The sequence below is a fragment of the Lepidothrix coronata genome, unplaced genomic scaffold (assembly GCF_001604755.1).
Source record: "Lepidothrix coronata isolate B3197 unplaced genomic scaffold, Lepidothrix_coronata-1.0 Scaffold87, whole genome shotgun sequence".
NCBI classification, from domain to species: domain Eukaryota; kingdom Metazoa; phylum Chordata; class Aves; order Passeriformes; family Pipridae; genus Lepidothrix; species Lepidothrix coronata.
Window position 1 is genome coordinate 2,916,127 of NW_016690267.1, and position 20,256 is coordinate 2,936,382.

The 20,256-nt window shown below is 41.0% G+C and overlaps 1 long non-coding RNA gene across 2 annotated transcripts; it reads left to right on the plus strand.

Annotated features, from left to right (window-relative positions):
* The first annotated feature begins 481 nt into the window (after positions 1–481).
* Positions 482–13,783, plus strand: LOC108500284. 2 transcript variants are annotated; one of them, XR_001875809.1, is made up of 5 exons: positions 482–551; positions 1,898–2,082; positions 5,741–5,875; positions 6,238–6,317; positions 13,625–13,783. It is a non-coding gene; the product is annotated as an uncharacterized LOC108500284 (long non-coding RNA). The 2 variants fall into 2 exon arrangements; XR_001875810.1 differs by having other exon boundaries at positions 5,741–5,817.
* Positions 13,784–20,256: the final 6,473 nt, after the last annotated feature.

Below are 20,256 nucleotides of genomic sequence, written 5' to 3' on the forward strand. Positions count from 1 at the left end.
ATTAAGTAATTCCAAATACTGAGGGGATGACACTCCTGCATGTGTTCTGCCCTCGTATCTCCAAATAGCTAACTTGAATTGTAATTACTTTCTTTTCTGGCACATTTTCTCATTTTCTAGAGGGGAGAGAATATTATCTTAATCTTTTTCTGTCCATTTTTTTATCTTCCCTGGCTAACTTTTAATCCTTTTGGTCAATTTTAACATAAGACAAAAAAGAGGAAAATGTGCCTATACTGGTTTATGAAAATAAGACAGAGAGGTAGAAGGGAAATACCCCAATCAAACCTTCCTCGATGAATGAATCTACAGCAGGAGCCTCCGTGAGACAGCAGAGGAGCCAGTGAAGACACAAAAAACCAGGAGAACCCAGATTTATTAGCCTTGCTGCTCAGTTATTCAGATGTTTTTCTTTACTGAGAACATTCCTGTTCCCATTGACTCCAACATTTTCAACTTCGGTGTTATCTGCCCTAATCTAGGAAATACTTCACTGCTGCTTCAACTGCTTTTTCTTGTGGAATTCGAATACTTCGGGGGGCAATGAAGGGGTAAGTCCCACTGGGCGTGTGCCTTTCCTCAGAGCTTCAAGAGATCTGGAGAGATATTTCTGGATGTTGTTTGGTTTTGAATTTATGTAATTTTTTTTTATTTTTTTTTTTTTTTTTTTTTGTTAAAATGAAAAGAGCAGCCAGACTGCTTGCCTATCTACATTCTCATTCCACTAGCCAGGTGACTGTTGATCCACGAAGCAGCGTCTCAGCCGCCTACCTCACTGGAAGAAAATCTTCCAGGCGTTTAGGTTTTGCAACTGAACAGTTGTGTGTGCTTGTCTTGCTTCCAGCATTTCCTCACAGTCCCCACTTAGGCCCAGAAACTAGAGCTGCAAGTTCTAGTCTCAGCAGTAACGTCTCCCCCATCATTAAATAATTGAGTTAGTCCTGCAATCTCGAGCCCAGCAGCCTGTGAGACACTACCTCATAGCTGGTGGGTCGCTGGCAGCAGGGTTGACAAAACCCTTCAGGGATGGCTAGTGGAGGCTCTTTCCTGGCAGGTCCCAGCTTGGTTTGTTAGGTCAGTGGGGAGACAGCCGGGGCTCACCACGCCACGCCCGCGCCAAGCCACACCGGCCAAGATTGGTTATGTTTTGGCTGTACCTTCCAGCACGGGGTTAGAAATACTGAAGAGGAGGCTGTGGTCCTTCGTTGAATAAGGGAAGGAAATTTAGGTATTGGAGTCCTCGGGAGATGCTGTTTTGCTGCCCTCTAGGCAAAGATTAAAGCTTAAAATGTGGAAACGACAGAAAATGCTGTCCTGAGCACACTGAAGCAAAGTAAAGGGGTTGGGAAGGTTGAAAGGCTTTTCATGGGACTTCATTAAGGTGTGAGTATAAAATCTGTAAAAAGATCTCTGTGCTCAGATTAGGAAGATCCAGTGGTGTACAACAAAGAATAATCAGTAAAGGCATCATAATTACAAAGTTCTTTTATATTAAAATGATGTCATGTAATAGGTTGAAGAGCAAGAAATAAATAAGCTGTGCAGATCTCCTTTATCTAAATAATTGTTTTCTTATGCGTTAGGCTGAAAACTTCTCATATAATTTCTGTCCTTTAATGGTAAAAATATATTCAATTAAGACTATGAAACTATTTTAACATTTCAGTAGTAGCTTCAACAGGAGGATCCCAGAGTGCATCAGTGAAATGCAAATTTGAGGGAACCATGGAAAAAGAGACCAGGACACAGAACAAGGACTTAATAGGGAATGTGTCACCACAGGGCTCTGTGGCGAATATATAACCTCGTTTTTGTAAGAACTATTGTATGGAGATTCAGATTTTTTAAACTAAAATATATAATTGTATGACTTCAAGTGTTGAGTATTCTCTTACAGAACTGTTCCTTGAGGATAAATCTTCATTTCTCTCATGTGAAGAACTATGCCGAGATCTGCCCGTGGAAAATTACATCCTAGGAGCAAGAATCACAAAGGACCTTTGCTTTCAGACTTTTCTTTAAGAGGTCCACAGCATAATGAGCAAACTGGAATGAAGTGTATTAACCTTTGAAAGATGAAAGGTAATCAGGACTGAACCAATGCTCCCCGTGGTTAGACCACAAGCTCTTATGAAAGCTTTATGATCAGTCTGCGTGTGTATCTCAACAGTTCCTAGGGAAACATTTCCATAGGTCATATGTTATTGGATAAAAAAAAAAAAATAGTTGATCCTGAAGTGTTAATGTCTCATCTCCTAAACCAAAACAGATACAGTGACCTTAGGAACAATTGGCTCTTGACTGCTACCCACACAATGCAGAAAATGTTAAGGAGGTGGAAAATGAGCTCAAGTTTCTAGTTTCCATTATTTGTGAATCAACACATTATTGTATTGTGAATGTTTGCTTCTCTTCTGTCTTTGTAAGCAAAAGATCAAATTATTTTCTTAGTTTATCAGGATGGAAGGAATGTTTTGGAGGTAATTTGGAGAATACCACAAGGAAATAGTCTTTTCAACAGGACTTCAGTGGTTTCTGTGCCAGACTAGGGCACTGAGGCAGCTTTCCTGCGAGCTGCAGGAGAGCTGTGAGCTGTGTGACCTTCCTCTGTTTGCTCGGGGTCAGGGCACATCTCCATGCTGCTGTTGGACCTTTTTATCTGCTTATGCCATTGGTGACCATGACCCCCTTCTTTCTCATGTGGGCTTGAGACTGATCTGCTTGAACTACTGAGCTGCATTAGATCTCGTTTGACTCACTGTATTTCCTTGGCTGCCAGGACTGGGAATCCCCTTTTCAGCAGTGCTTACCTTGGGCGACAGCCGGTGAGCAGCTGTCCTTTCTCTCCTGGTGTTATCTACACAAGAGCCATCTACGTCATTTTTAGTGTTTGTAAGCTTTTCAGAGCTTTCAGTTTGTGCACAGTCTTGGAATGTACTTCTCATTCCCTGCATTTTTCTGAAAACAGGATGTTGAAATATGCTCTTTGTAGCTGAATTCGTACATACTTATATTTAATTTCTCCTGTGGCTTAGGCAGTTTGTTTCAGGGGGCAGTATGGATGTATGACTGTGGTCTGGTGAACCAGAAGTGCACTTCAAGAGCAGGAACAAGTTAGGAATTATGACTGTTCTTCACTGAAGAGAAGATGGATGTTTAATGAATGCACATTTGTAAAAAGATTTGTATAGCAAGAATGACATTAAACCACACTTTTGGAGTGTCTGGGAGGATGTAGGTGCCTCCTGGGGAAAGGATACATGATACACCTCTGAGATGCTGGAATGTAATAATATTTCTCCAGAGGGTCCTCTCAACATATATTTTTCCTAGGCACTGGGGTTTGAAATTAATTCCCAGCAGAAGTGTGGAAATAAGCAAAGAAAGAAAAGCATTCAGGGAGAGCTGCTGGAAATGCAGAAGAGTAAATAGTCACTCAGTCTTCTCACAACTCCATAGTCTCCAGTCAAAAAATGTCTCCTCAAGCAACAAAGTCTGTATTTTAATAGATATGTTACCAGCAAGTGAGCAGTCCTTATGAGCCCAAACTCTGCCACAGCCACAGTTTTTAATCAGGAGAGTCTCTGTGGAGATACATGGAGAACAGAAGAGGCTTCTTTGGGGCACAAGCATTGGGATTGTACCCTCAGAGGCTGAATTCTCTCCACCTGCAGAGGTGACAGTCCCCAAACACACAGGAGCAACTCTTTGGCTTCTTGAGATACCTTTAGACTTTCCCTCAAGCCCTTGCTGTGCTGGGGTCTGCATCAGCATTTGGGGTATTTCCAGATTTAAGGTGTGCAAGAACTTTCTCCCTTATCCTTTCCCCAGACCCTTGTGGGCTGATTTCATTGCTAATGATCTCATAGTGACTAGACTTTAAATGCTGGGAAGGATAAGTTTAAGTAAAGGAAAAAGAAAAAACCAACAGAAAATTCAGTATCTCTCAGGAATGATGGAGGCCTTGCTGCTGGCAGGTAAAGGCAATGGCACACATTGCTCGGTTTTTTGGCTCCTCTAGTTGGTTTAAAATTTCAGCAAGGGGTTATTGCAATGATGAGACAGTTCAGTCCAAATTGCTTTTACTCTGAGAAAGAGCTGTTTATCTGTTTGGAAGAGGAGGACTCATCAGTGCTGGAAAGATTTCATATACCTGGATCTCAGGATCTCGTTCCCCTCAGCTGCTGGAACATGAAACCTTCCAGCTGCCTCTCACCACACTTTACTCAGAGAAGAGAAAATATTACGAATGAATGTTTCTAAATCCCTCATTCAGTGTACTGAGGGCCAGAGCCTGAAGTAAGACTCCTGGTAAATATGGGGATCCAAATCTGGCCCTCTGAGAGCTATCATCTATTACACTCGAGCAAAGAGCGGCCTGATGTTAAGATCTGACTGCTCATTGCAAAGCTTATTTTGTTACATCAGCAGGCCACAAGGTTCAATAAACTATGTGGCCTTTATCCATTCCATATGTACTGGCTGCCTCCTGTAGTTTCTATGTATTTACCCTGTATATGAGCTTTAAGGGAATCTGATGCCTTTAGACAGTAGAAATGCAGATAATTCTCCAGTTTGTAAAACCCCATTTAAATTTGATTCTGCATCAAAAGATAATGCCAGTAATTGCAATTTTTGTTTTCGAGATACAGGCTTCCAGAGGGGCCTGTGACTCAGAGGATTTTATAGGCATTGAAATTTGATGGATTAATTGTTAATAAAAGTTAGATTGGGTAAGTGAATACAAACATCATACTGAGTTTAGTATTTACATTGGCTCTGAAACCTTTTTAAAGGGCAGTTTTGGACTGAGATGCCTCAGAGAATTTTTGAGTTTTCCTCCTAGAAAGTTATTTAACTGGAAAACAATTCCCACTGACAACACCAGAGTTTTCATTTTTTTGGGGGTGGGGGGTTTATTTTGTTGTGGTTTTTTGCATCATATTATCACTATCTCCTATCAGGATCTCATTGTACAATAGTGACCTCTGATGTAAAGGAATCAGGAGTGCCACTTTCAAGCCCTATCACAGAGCCTTACTGAGCAATTGTGAGCCTATTCAGCAACAGCCAAACAGCTTAGAAGGGAATGGACATGTGTGCATGTGTGCACACCCACACGTACACACACAGACAGCTGAAAAGCTGGTGATAAAATAAAATTGAAGACCACAACACTGAAGGATCTGGAGCTGTTAATTTTTATAGCCAATACAGATACTAATATTTTATGAGGTTTGGAACTATCAGTGTAAAAAAAGTAATATCTAGCCTTACCCTTTTTGTTTTAATACAAAGATAAAACTATCAGTGGAATAGAGCAGCATTATGGTTAATAGACCTCCTCTTTATGGACAGACCTATCTTCCTGTTTCCTTTTGTCAATATTTATAAAAGCAGAAGGACATTTGTGCCTGATCCTATCCAAAATCCATGTGTTGGTTTCTTTAAAGGAGCATCTCTTCTGCTCACTTATATCTCGTTTCAGTTAAATAGCAGAGTTGGACTGTTTGTCAGTTTTATTTTTGTAAATCCTTGCCAGTTTTATGTGTTGTAGTTGGTGAAATGACTCCCTTTGCATCAATGCAAACTTTGGAGTGATGCCGGGAAATTGGTTAAGAGACTTTTGCCTGCAGAATTTACATGACAGTGAACATCTGGACTCTCCAAAAATGCTGTCTCCTTGCTCTAGGAACACACAAGAGTTGTCTCATTTGAGTGTTCTCCATCATTATTTCAGAGGGTTACAGCTACCCCAGAGGGATCACTGTTGGGCCAGCTGGGCATCTTTGCAAAGGGCACAAGACAGTCCTTGAGGTCAGTGGAATGAGTTGCAACAGGATGGAAGAGAAACTGGGGAGAACCCTGGTCCCAGGTGATGTGAGATATGTATGTCTATGACTCTTTAGAATAAATAATAAATTTTGTATCTTATGCGTAATAACAGAAACATTTATTTCTGTATCTTACTCAATACATGATGCCAAAGACATAATACTTTGTAGAAGTGTGATATTGTCTTCCTGATTCTCTCAGTAAGATGAGGTTTTATTTTATGTGTAGAACAACCTATTTATTTATGTGTAGAGCGATCTCAGAGGCAGGATGCTGAACTGGTGCTTGAGTGGTCCACCTTCTGCTATCATAAAACGTCAGACTTCCTCTGTGACTTTATTTACCCCTTATGACTGTTTGACAGCCTTTATAAATATGAAAAACTTTTTTTTTGTTCCACAGGAAAGTTATATGTCAAGACACAACAATTTACGAAGTTTTCAAGTATTCAAGTGACGAAGGTCATGCAAACGGTCCTATGGGTAAGTTCAGAGTCCTGGAAAATGCTGCTAATTCTGAGTTGGTTGCAATACACTAAAACTTGCCACGATCACGAGGACACAACACAATCTAAGCTCTGATCTGTCCTTGTATGAGCTTGCCCTTTATGTTTTCTTACAGGATTTCATCAAAACTGCTAAAAACCTAAGAAAAAAAAAATATTTTGAAACAATTAATAACTATTAAAACTTTCAATAGAATAATCCCTGTTTTCCAGCTTCTGGAAAAGGAAAGTCAGAGTTTTCCAGAGTCTTTGCAATCCCAGTGCAAACACTTTGGGAAAACACATATGTTTAGGAAGTACTTTGATGACATGTAAGGTTGAGTGACTTCTTCAATATATTGAAAGAAAGATGTGTATGCTTTGTAATCTGAGTCCTGGCCAGGCATCAAGCTTCCCATAAGGCATTCTGTCCTAGCAGCAGCCAAGAGACCTGATACTAATAATGCTCCAAGAATTCAAGGTGTTCGTTAATATTCAGCTATAATGAATGCAGCATGTGTTTTTGAATAAACTACATGCTTGAATGAGGACCTCTCATTCAAGAAGGTGAGGTGCATAGTAGAGTGATTAGACTTGGCAAAAAGCAGTTGTTTTGTTGGAATGACACCGGCCGGATAATTGTCAATGCTCACGGCACCGCTTCTCCAGCGTCACTCGCGGGAGGAAGAAGCTGAGCTGCTTGGATGTCCCCAGCCACGCTACACTGGTAAATCCCAAGGGAGTTCCGTGACTGGGAAGTCCCTGCAGGTTGGCACAAATCTGTTTTTTGTTACAGCATGGTTGTTTCAGGCTTGGTGCGTGTTCAGCTGAACGCTGAGCCTTTTTTCACTCCGTTTGATTCGTTAAAATTTTACTCACTTCCAGTAAGCTGAAAGTGCCTCGGCCTTTTAGAGACCTTTTTTTTGAGCTTCAGAGGAGAATGAGCTTCAGTAGCACCAGGTCAGCCCAGTAACCCACACAAACAATGCAAAACTTTGAATTTATCATGGAAGAACGGGGGGACAGGAATAGAACCTAAGCATTTGTTCTTGTGAGACCTAAAATTCCACCAACCTCAAACCTTCAGTCTTCAAAGCAAGCATGATCTGTTCCCCAGTAACCATTTAGATCCAGCTGCATATTTCCAATGGTGAACACACAAGGGAGGTGCTTCCATCCTGATATCTGCAGGTTTTGGGCCAAAATGTCTTCAGCTGCTTAATGGGATATTTGGGTGGAGGCCCTCATTTCCATACTGAAGAGAAGAGATGATCTTCATACAAGGAAGTGAGATGTTCTAATACTCTTATCTTGCTTTGCATAACTCCAGATGTTAATCATCAAAAAAAAAAGATCCAGCCCTTTTTAATATTGGGAAATTAAATGATAAGACTTGACTTAATTTTTCAGTTTTCACTTGATAAACCTTAACTTTGAGATGCTGCAGGAGGTGGATTCACTGGACTTCTCTGTAACCTTCAAATGTAATTGCATCAGCCTAAGTGTATGTATTCATCTTCTCTCTTTATAAAGTATCTTTGCATTAAATTTAGAGTAGAAGTGCTTAAAGAATTAATTGGGAGAAGGTATTTGGTGCTCTTGTTAGGAGGAAGAAGGTAATGTTTTTAAGAAACAGTAATCTGGAAGAATAATCAAAACATATTCATAGCATTTAGCAGTAGTTTAATGAGTTTTCAGCTTTTCCATTTTCAGTCAACTAACTTCATCAAAACTCCTAAAAAGTGATTTGAAGTGATTATTTGTTTCTGAAATTAGTGTGGAGGGAATTTTCAAAGTGAAATAATTTTTTTTAAAGTATGACTGCATATAAAGTTGCTTATGGTTCTGCTTTCCACACCCTATAAATAATAGTAATAATAATTGAAAATAACAAAATCTTCCCACTCAGACCAATTTACTGCAATTTTCTTTTCACTGTACTATTCAGTTTGTTTAATCTTTGCGCTATCTCTGAATTGCCACTGGATTTCAGACACATGTGTGCAGATAATTAGCACGGATGCAGATATTACACAAGAGGGTCAGGGTTATCAGATACAGGCATGTCTAATCCGTCGGTGATTTACAGTTTCTTTTTAAATTTCCACTTTCTAAAAACAGTAGGAATTTTTCAGAGGACATACTCCTGATCTCCCATCTCCAACTGGAGCAAAAAGATCTCACGAGGTGGGAGCTAAATGCAGAACGAGCACTTGAGGGAAGGCTCCGATCTGCGTGCCACACCTCTGCCCTCTCTTGTATACAACGAAAAACCCGTCAGTGTTATTGTAAATCACGATGTCCCAGCCCAGAAAAAAACATATTTTGCACCTCATCTGGTCTAAATATTGAGTTTACGAGTGAATGTTGCTTTGCATTATGTGTTATAGATGCTTTATGTTTATTTAAGAACTCAGTTTGCAGGAATGTTTTCCAGACGTGCGGTTTACCGCAATAGACAGTTGTTGATATTCTGATCCCAAGAGCATTAGAATATGTTTAGAAATTGCGACACTTTTAAAACCAGATGTTCTACATAAGCTACACAAAAAATGGGGGTGGGGGAACAAATAGAACTGTCATTTGGCATGAAAACAGCCTGTGTTAAAGCAAAGGCAAACACATACCAAGTGAAATAAACGTGGTGAACTGCCCTCAACCCTTTCCTCCTTTTGTAAGTAACTATTTTAACAAAAGATGGAAAATCCCATCTCCCAGATGGTGTGGGAAGGGAGAAGGGAGGCTTTCAGGTTCAGGTTTGCATCTGAAGGAAGCTGCTGGATCTTGTTCCTGGGATGGATCAAACCAGAATGACAGAACTAGGCAACTTCAAGCAAGAAAAGAATGTAAATCTGGATTCAAAGCCCAGCCCAGAAATTAATTTTCTATGTGTTTCTAAAGGTAAATGATCCTCACTTAGGAAACAAAGTTATGCCCTGAGTGGTGAATGGCCACAGAAAGGTTCTTACCAACAGCCAGAGACTGGTGGCACATCCTGCCCTGTCCTCCAGGATGATTTGGTGGAGACTTTTCTGTAAACAGGTGGGGGATCATCCTGCACCAGGCACTGTCTCAGGGACTGAAGTGTCTCAAAATAGCCCTGCTCTGGGTCTCTGGTGGGAAAGCATGGTTGGGCAGCAGAACAATCTGGACTCACAGCTGTCATCAGCTGATGATAAACTGTCTCTTTCCATTCAATCTGTTGCTGATTTTTTCTTCTGACTTTGAATTCTTTCCCTTGTTTATTATAAAGCAGAAGGCAAAAGAGTTTCACGTACATCAACTTTAAAGAAGTCGACTTGAGTCATATTACTCTGAATTATTTTTCCCCTCCCATCAAAAGTTAACGTGCATTAGGGTAATCAGTGATAACACTACAGGTTGGGACCCATAATAAAAGTAAGGCCAACTGGCAGCCAAAAGAAAAGATAACCAAGGCACCTCTCCTTTTCTTTACAACAGCATCCCACAGTGATGGAAACATGTTACCAGCAAGTCTGGAGGAATTTACTCAAAATATGTTATTTTAAGTAACTAAAGCAGTGCATGTGTTTGCCCAAAAGTTGAAAATGTTGTATTTGTACTATAAAAGTAATGTGATGTCTGACAAACAACCTTGTCCAAAAGCAGTTAAAGGAATGCTGTGAGGAAAAGTGCTGGGCAAACATGGATTTGCCAGCAGCTTTCCTCAGCATTGAGAATCAGAGCTGCTTGGACCCTGCTGTATCTCTTCCAAGCTGTAGCAAAGCTACTCTGCACATGGATGCTGCATTTCAGCACTTTGCTCAGGCGCATAGGAATAAGCTCATTTATGAATCTGTGGTTCATGGGAAGGAAATTTACTTACATTAGTAAAAGGACTGAAGTGCCCTACCAGCTCAGCCACCCTGCCTTCATGGAACAGGAGGCTCCTACTGCCTTCAGTGGATATTGGACCAGTTTGTTAGTCCAGCTTCAAAGAATTAATGCAGTAGTAGGATCTGCCCACTGACTCATTCTGCTCCTCATGAGTACCTGAAAAGCCAGCTCTGAAACTCTTACTAGCTCTGCCTCACCAAAGACAATTTATGGCGGAAGTTCATGTACATATTTATTTTGTTGCTAAAGAGTTTGCTGGCATACTTCAAAGTGTGGGCTATTACCTGTTCAGGTTTATTGCCTGCTCGAGTGAATTATTGCCTACCTGAACAGGCCTGCTGAGCAATAGTTCAAATTAAAACGTGTCATTTATCATGTTCACACCAATCCAAAATGACCGCAAAACCCAAGGTGTAATTATTGCCAGGCTGTGACTGCAGAGCTATCGTACCAGGCTCTCAACTAGTGGGAAATACTGGTTCCCCTCTTTGAAGGAAATCTACTTCCTTCTTCATAATGAACAAATATGACCCTACCATTAACATAATATTGTTTCAAATGCTGATATGCACCACGGAAACCAACTTACAAATATGGGGGAAGAATGTGACATGGATTCCACCCAAGATTAGTTTTTCTGCAAACTGCAATTTTAGACCCAAGGTTTTTCACTAAAATTTATTCTAAACAGGTCTCGTTCTTCTCAACAATATCCAGAAAAGAGGTTGTCACACAGGCTGGAATGATGGTGCTATTTTTATTTTTGCTGTTATTATTTTTGCTACTACTATTGTTGTTTACACCAATTCAGAAAAATAAACAACAGCAGGGTCTCAGTACCAGCGTGGGCTGTGAATGCTTCAATGTGCCTACAGCTGTAGTAAACCAAGCCTGTACATCCATGTTCTGCTCCATCCTCTTCTGTCCCTGTTGCCTGCTGTGTCATCTTTTCATTTTCTTTGATATATCTCAGGGTTTGTGTTCCATTTTAACCTAAAACTTGTAGAGCTGCAGCTGCCTATGGTATGTATATGACAGCAGTGAAGAGCAGCAGTATATATAGTGTGCTGTTCTCTCACATCCCTCCTCAACCCTTCCTGGCTCATCTAGGGCTTTTGAGCTTTTTCTGGATAATGTAAAGCTCCTGAAGTAAAAGCAAAATAAACCTTTTTGTCTATGTCTGTACTGAAGCACTGCAAATGTATATTGTAAAGCTTTCTCTTTTTTTACCTCTTTTATTGTTGTAGGACATGAAAGGTCAGAGAATAATCAGGCAAGAACAAAATACAAAGCAAACATCAGAAGTATTTGCTTTAATGAAAACATGTTGTGATAGGGTATTTTTGTTTGTGCAAGCTTGTAGGTGTAAGTACAGGGAAAAGAGGGGGAATAAACCCCAAAATGTGGCTTTAGGCTGATCAGAAAACTCCTCTGGGATGCAATTACATGTACCCTGGGATCGAAGATGGACCAGCACTGCAACATGTAGTCAGGCTGGCCATAATTCGTATGCAGACCTGGTTCTGAGCATCCTGATTCCTACCTCACTTCTCTGTGAACCATTCCAGGTCCCTGCAACTAAACACTTCCCAAATTATGGAGTTTGCATTCTGATCTGAATTTTGCAACTCAAGCCTACCTGTGGTTATACAGTCAGACAGAAAAGCCAACAAGCCAAGAGCAACGCCTAGTCACTGACTTTGATCTAGAAATAGTTATTATCCAGCTATCTCCATTACAAAACATCCACTTTGCTAAACCTGGGTTATCTTCTGATTTGGCTTCATTTGATAGGCAAGAGCAGGTCTAGCATGGGAGAGCTTCACATCCCGAAACGATGCATCTTTCAGAAAACTGATAAGTGATAAACCTTGCAAAACCCGTGAGTAGGAAATGACGTTTCTGTCCACCTCCCAGCTCTGTCTCTGCACCACTGTCAGCCTTTGCAGATGAGATGGAAAAGTGAGTGAATTAATGCTTTGCCCTACAAAGCTGACACTCATCAGTGGGCAATAAGAGGAAACGCACTACTAGTGACAACTGCACCAGTGAGGTTTTACAGAGGAGTTCAGTTCTCAAGCTGTAAGCTTATGCAGATTTTTCATGAGGGTAAATGACTGATTTTCAAACTATTTCTTTGAATTTCTGTTTCTTGGAAGCATGGTAGGAAGTTACTTAGAAAGGAAGTCACTCTGAATTCTCTTCTTTTTGCTCCAGATTAGAAGAAGCTCTGCTTTCTCTGAAGAGTGAATTTGGGTCACAATGTAGTAGCATTCAGTCCTCACATGCTGAATTACTTGCTGAACATGTGGTAGTATTTTGCGACATGGTCTGTGGACTGGGAAGTAGGCTGAGCTCACCCAACCCATTTCATTTATGGCTTTACACAAGTAAATAAGTATGTTTTCAGCCACTCAACACAAGAATGGCTTGCAAATTGCAACCGCCATTGCCTGGCAGGTCAAAGGTTAAGCTTTTCAACAGGTCAGACTACAGTGCTAATTCACCTCAGTAGTGAGTCCCAGGCAGCCTGTAATGCATATTTGTGGTGGTTGTGTTTGTATAGCATGCACATAAAATGAAAACCGTATGACAGAGGTTAGTCCTCTTAAATGGTTGTCACATTGGCTTGGGTTACTTTCGTACAGTTATCCATATGCTAGCCAAGATTCTGGTGGTATTTTCGTATAAATTTTATTGACGTGGTGAACTAAATTGGGTAATTTCATAGCTATTATAATCAGCCACTGGCCCAAGAAATGCACTGCTTTGTTTGTCGTGAAAATGCTGCTAACTGGTCTGGCCAGGTTCAGCTTCTAGTGGCAGCCCTCTTCCAAATGTGGAAAACCCCTTTTTCTGACACAGAGGGTTCAGACAATCCTTGTGTGCTTGGTCCACGCTGAGTGCCACTGCTGTGGGCTGAGGGCTCAGCCCCTGTCTCCAGATGTATTTCCTGAATGTTACACAAACAAGGAGCCTTGTGAGAGCTTCTTGAGTTCAGTTCACAGCTGCCAAAGCTTGGACTAAGGCCTGGATTAAATGAAATGTCTAAATTAGGAGCCTAAATTAGGCATATAAACTCCCTTATATATTCATCTGGGAGAGATAGGCACTCCCAGGGATACCCTGGGGAAATGCAATCGTCCTCTCTGGGTTTCTGTCCAGCTCTACAAGGAGCACAAGGTAACAAATATCCTAATGCAGGCATCTTAGTTGGGCACATGTAGTGCTGTGGATCTGCACCTGGATAGCTGCACAGCATGGTAAAAAGTCACCTCAAATTACTTCTTCAAAGGGATTATATTCTTATATGACCTCGTGTACTACGTGGTGGACATTACATGCAGACATAATCCCATGGATAGTGTTGCCAATGTCAGGTCAGCGAGCCAAAGGTCTGTGTGTCTGAATGACAAAAAGAAATCATTTACTGTCTTTTGTTGGCAGAGAAGTATTAAAATTTCCTCCTACACAAAGCAGGAAGAGCGGACACAGCCCTGGACTTCCTCTCCCAGATCCTTCCTGACCAAGATGCCCTGCTCCAAGGGAGGAGCCGTGACCTTCAAAGGCCGTGTCTTGGCATGTCAGGACACACTCATGTGCACAGCACACGTTCGTTGTTCTGCTGCAAAACAGGTAAATTAAAAAACTTACCATAATAGGCCAATTTTAGATGATTTCTACTGAAAGGTGAAGTAGCAAATAGAAAAGAAATTTGTGAGTGCACATAGAGGAGACAACCGAGGTGTTTTGGGAAGCTCCCAATTCCATCTCCCAGAGTTCCTCTACATCCCTGAGAAAATAAAATGAGTGCTCCCCATCTTTGGTGAAATGGTTGATGGAGCTGGCAATAGCACTCCAGTTTAACACTGACTATAAATGATGCTTACATTTCAACAGCATTTTTTAATAATATTTTTCATAAGTATAAGCTAAAGGAGTTACTTTCCACCAGGGTCATGGAGAGTTCACTAAATGCTGATAGACTGTATTCTGTATTAATGGTGCTAAGCTAACTGCCTCACAGAACTACCAAAGCCCTTTATTTAAAGAAATAGCACTGTATTTCATAAGAAAATATTTTTAAAGCTTTCCCTACTGATATTTTTTCTAAAGAGAGGGAGGTCTAACTATTTATACTGAATCTGAAAGGCCCAGCATTGGATGTGTTCAGTAAGATACACCTTTATTTGAATATACATTTAGAGCAGCGTGCAACACAGATGATTAAAATATTTTGTTTTCTTTTTATTTAACAAAATATCAGGCATTAGCTTCTGCAGCTAATTATTGAATTTCATAACTGACTCTTCAGAAACAGCTACAAGGATTCGGTTGAGCCTTTATACTGAGCTCTGGGTAAGGGTTTCCATGCAGCAAGAGGAGAATCACTGTATGGGTCACAGTTTCTTCTCTTCAGAAAAGCAAAGAATCCTCAGCTCATCTATGTCAGTTCACCTATAGCAGCAAGTCAGGTGACAGAGCTGGGACTTATCCCTTGACATGGGACGTGTGTTTATCAGGCCAGGAGCTGGGAAATCATGTCTGGCTGTACATAAGATTTGTAGTCCCTTGCATGGGTAAAGCAAATCAAAAACCATCCTGGCTGGTACTTGTGGAAATTCCATAGTGGTGGTGGCTTGAAAAGTGGGGTACTAGTTAGAAACCAATTCTTGTTACAGTCACAAATATGAAGAGACCTTAAAGCAAAATTACTGGGAAAGTGGTGTAGGTTAGACAATGAAATAATCACTAGGAATAGCTTCTCCCTATCAAGGCAGTGCAATCCACTGAAAACCAAATTTACACTGATAATTAATTCCTTGACTACTATAGCAGAGTGAATCTATAAAAAAAAAAATCTGCTCACACTTTTTTTTCCCCACCACACTCCCCTACCACATCACATTTCAAATCTATAGAGTTGTAGCAGAGCTGTTTCGAAGCAGAAACCCAAAGACAATGCCAAAGAGCTGCTGCTTCCTACAAGTCTTCTGCCTACTCACGATGGACCAATTTATGAAGCTGACAAAACTCACCATTAAAACGTGAAGACCATGAAAGTGTAATGTGTAATACCCAGCTAAACAAAATGACTCTTTTATCTCTGACTATTTGGTTTAACAACTGTAGCAAGGCTGTACACAAATTTTCAGAAATACACTTACTGCTTATGCCTCTCCACTAAGGGCTGGTACTGTGGCCATACCCTGGCAGAACTGAGGTGGCATCCAGAACCCCTGTAGTATCTTGAGAGCTGAGTGTTCAGCTTCTCAGGTGATAAACTGTCCATTAATGTAGTGATAGAAATGGAGTGTCATATTTAATGAGAAAACAATTCCTAGGACACTTACCTGTTACCTTTCCAGTGTGCGAAAACTGGTTCCTTTGTATTGTTTTATTGTCTGTGCTCTTGCCAAGTGTGTAAGATGGCACCAAGTGACCCCAAACAAACTTGAACTGAAGTACACAGGGAGAGGATTAATCAGTCAGGCACTTAAGCATAAGCTTCATGTTAAGCATGCAACATAATGTTGTTAAAGTGAACTTAGTGGTATTATTTGTATGTTTAAAGTTAACCACTGAACTTATCTGTTGTGCTACATCAGTGCCTAATAGCTTGTGCACTTACTTGCAAATTTAAGATACTTAATGTGTTTATTCTGGACTCTTCCTGTTGTTGTGCATCTGAAATTGTTGCCCTCAACCAAGCAGGGTAGCACTGTACAGCAGCAGTGCAGGCCTGCTCTTCCTCAGCCAGGGATGTGGACAGGGAATGCACAAAGCAGCTCTCCAGCAGCTCTCCAGCAGCAGATCAGGTTCTCCAGTGCCCTCAAGCAAAAGTACCTAGTTCTGGCTCACCCTTAGCCTCAAGGGCAGCAGGGTTAGGCCACTCCTGAAGGCTTTTGGAAGTTTTGCTCATCGGGTTGGGAATAGTGAGAGGAACACTGTGGTTTCCCTGCTGCTGTCGGAGACAGAAGAGCTGAGCTCTGGTCTTTCTTCACTCATGGATGTTCTCCATTTGTGCAAGTCCTCTCACCTCATCCCTAGTTTGGGGAGGACATATTTTGCTGTCACAGCTCCTCTCCTCTGTGCATGCAAAGGTGATGGACCCCAAGACCTAGAAACATGAAACCTCCATGTAAGAGTGGCATGTGAGCTGGACCACCCCACCTGGCTCCTTCCATACTTCATTTGTATGGAAGGATGGTCTGGGGAGATTTAGGCAATAAACCAATATTCCCACCCACTAATAACCAAAAAGTAAATGTTCCTGAATGATGTACTCAGCACCTTCTATTCTCACTGAAGTAAATAGTTCCTTTGGGACTACTTTCATGTGTCTTTAGGGAATGTAACCAAATTATACCACATGAGAGCTGGTAATTTTAATGTTATGCTGTAAGGGGAAAACTATAAACATAACAGGAAAGACTGGATGTTTTCCATTCATAATTTTAGAAAGGTTTCTTCTCATCTGTACATATTAGCTTTTCAACATCTCTGGCAAGATTTAAATGAATTATTTAACTGGAATTGAAAAGCAGGTCTTACTTTTAAATTAACGTGATAAAAGCTATTGTATTTCTTTAATTTTTAAAATATTACTATAGAAGATAAAGATCAAAACCAGACCCAAGAGGCGATAAGGCCAAGGAAATACCCAGCCTCTAACCTCCTGGCAGGAGCTGGAATAATTTGGAGAAATGACTGGCTATGATCCGAAGCATGGTCAGTAGAGTTTGGAGAACCCAGAAGTTTTAATCAGAAGCATTTCCATGTTGTGTCAGTCTTTTGTGACTGGGAGTACAGGGTGTGTGGAGCTGGGAGTGGTGCAAGGCCGTGTCAAGGAGCTTCTGCTGCAAGAACTGTGCCAAGTTTTGTGCAAAACATGGAGAAAAGTTGAGAATAGGCCTTGTGTGGAAAGATTAGCTTGAAATTTTTCAGTTTCTTCTCCTCTGTCAGTGGGGAATGTGTGAGATAGGGTGAGCCAGAACCCAGCAGGAGATTTCTGGTTCAGAAACCAAAACTGGCCTGGGAGAAGTACTCGGGCAGTCAGGTGAGCTCCGCTCATAGGATTGAGATTTGGGTTTGAAACCAGGGATGTTTTTACAAGCTAATGACCCCCTTGAGGACAGCAAACATGGTCTGTGTCATATGAGAGGTGGTAGCACCCACTCCCTGCTCCACACAGAGGAAAACTCCTGTTTCCTTGGATGAGGGATCTACTTGCTGAAAAAGTCAATCGTCTGAATTATAGAGCAGGAGAGTTTCTATCCTCACATCCACCCCCCCAAAAAACCTCTCCCCAGTATTTCCATGCTTCCCCTTTTGCCATTAAGATGAGATTTTCTCCTGCAACTGAACAGTAAGTGCTTCATAAACAGTTCCTCCGTCTGCAAGTGGACCTTGAAAATTGATTATTTTTTGTTTGTTTCTTTTAGTCTCCAAATGTTTCTGCCATTATAAGGCAGGCAGTTATTTTGCTAGGAAGGAATGTGAAGAATTAGAAAAGTTGAAAGCGATTAGGACTCTGTCTTTTAAGACAGAGCCTTTCACAAAGCCTGGCATTCAGCCCGCTCAGAGTGAGCATCATAAGACACCCTGAAGCCTTGAAATCCCTCAGTTTTAAACCCCATGGGGTGGCTTTTGCATTATCAGGGAAGAGATGATATTGCAGAGAGTATTTTCTTCATATTTTAAAGGCCTCTGAGTTAATATTTATTCTAAGTAGATGTTTATTTTTGGATACTTTTATTGTTTATAGGAAGGCCACAAAGAGTTCAATGTTATGGAGAAATGGTTACTTTGTATTTATGGTTGAAGAAAAATAAGAAGAAAAAAAAGAAGGTTCCAAACAATCCTGCCCCAGTTCTTTATTTCAGGAGACAATGTACTTTCCACCCATGCACAGGCAGTGCTTTACAGGCTGTATAATAAAACGCTGTTCCAGATATTGTCTAAATAGAAACAGATTTAACCCTGCTGTTGTGACTTGCATTGCTGGGTAATGAAAGTTTTCAATCTGGTTTTACTTTGTTTTATGCTCGCTGGAGAACTGCACATCCAAAAAATCCTGCCTTCTGCACAGAGACCTGTTGTTCCAATGCCATCTGTTTGTGTATAAAAGGTGAACATCCCCAGAAAGAGACAAACAAAAAAGCCTAGGATTTCACCTTTTCTGGTGGGCAATGAATTGCAATTCAGCCCTCAAAGTGACATTTCCTGCAAAGACTGCAGGTTATGGAACAGAACCCAGTGGTTTCAAATGAGACTTGAAGGTGCTTATGGCAAGGAGGTGGTGGTGTCTATCACTTCCTGACAAGAGGTCAGAAACCCAAAAATTTCTAACCCTAAAATGCTTTGATAAAGAGTCAAATCATTCGCCTATGCAGTCATTCACTAATGGCATACTCAAAACTGCTGAAAAGACTCTTTAATTTAAGTTGGCTTTGAAAATTACCCATTGCTGTGTTACCTAAAGCAACCTCCAAGTGTTTCTCCATAGGGGAAAAGCCCTGTGATAAGAGATAGTCCCTGAAGATCTGAGAACAAAAGATGGGCTGCAGCATCTGCATATCAGGAAACGGTCCATTACTCATTAATTGCTCCATTTCCGTGCACCAACGGGGGTCACCCTGTCACTGAGGACCAGAAAGATTATAACAATAATATAAATACTGCTTTATTTACCATTTTACAAGAAAACAACTTTCCATGTTTGTTATTATATAGAGACTGTGTTTTTTTTCAAGTTTCCACAAATAAAACACTCTCAGAGGACAGTAGGAAGTTTGTAATTTGAAGCATTTTGCTGTGGGACTAAAGGCATATTTTCATATGTCACAGAGCCCTGTCCAGCTGTTGGGACATGAACTAAGGACTAGGAGGAACCACATTCTCCTCTTTGCTCTCCTACAGATTTCCTGTGTGACCTTGAACAAGTTACTGAGTTTCACTGCCTGTGTGTACAGGCAGTACCCTGTTATGCTTCCTTTTATAATCTGTGATACTCCCTTTTATACCCTTAGGTATTTTATATCCAGAAATGTGACCCTAGTTCAGGTTCCCTTAGCTCTTGTGTCAGACTGTGGTCTATAAAATTCCCTGCTCCAAAGCAGTCTGGACCCCAAACTGGTGGTGGGGGAGGATGGAGAGAGGGTAGCAGTGCTCAGCTGCTCCAGCATGTGCCTTACCTGGCAGGGAGTGCCTGGGGCTTGCTGGTCCTGGGGTCACTGTGGTTTTCCCATCTGCAGATCAGAGGTAACAGGATTCACCTACTGCATGAGAAGCTGTGTGGGGCTACACACAAGTGACACTAAGGGCAGGCATTATTATCATAATGTGTGTCTTACAAGTGCTTGAGGTAGGCACTGTGACAACTTCCCCTAGAATTTGTGTCCACTTGAACTGCTCTGTCTCTGTAATCACAGAGCAAGAATGGGCAGGTATGACTCTGATTCTTATCGTGGAGGATTTAAACACAGCAATCACCCCAGCCCACCTCTTAGTATTCATCTTACTTATTAAAGCTTCCCAACAAGTCTCTGCAGTGATGTTATCTGCTAAATTGTGTGAGGTTTCTGATCATTAAGTGGATTGGTCTTCAAAGAGCTAAATGAAAATGAGCAATAAATATCAGAGTTACTTAGGTCATATGGTACAAAATGACAAGGAGACCGAAAGACCTTCTGGCAACTGTAGAACAAACAAGTATGCAATAGATTCACTAAAGCTTTTTGTGGGTTTTTATAAAGTTTCTCATTCTTTTAATTAATTTTTTTTAAAGCATGTTAAAACGGAGAAGCAGGCATGGTCTTAAGCAGGAGCTCCTGAATCCCTCGGGCTGTTTTGTTCCATTGCTGTGACCTGAAGTGATGTACTTTTACTCCTGCACTAACTTTCCTCTTTGCAGAAGGGACATTGTAATATTTATGTATGCTCTGGGGAAGGTATCATTATTATGGCAATTTCTCCAGTGCTTTGCACATAGACAGATGTATTTAAGAAGGTGAGCCTCCCGCTGGTGGGTGTAAACAGGAGCCTGAAGTTCTGCACCTGCAATTGTGTTTCCTGTA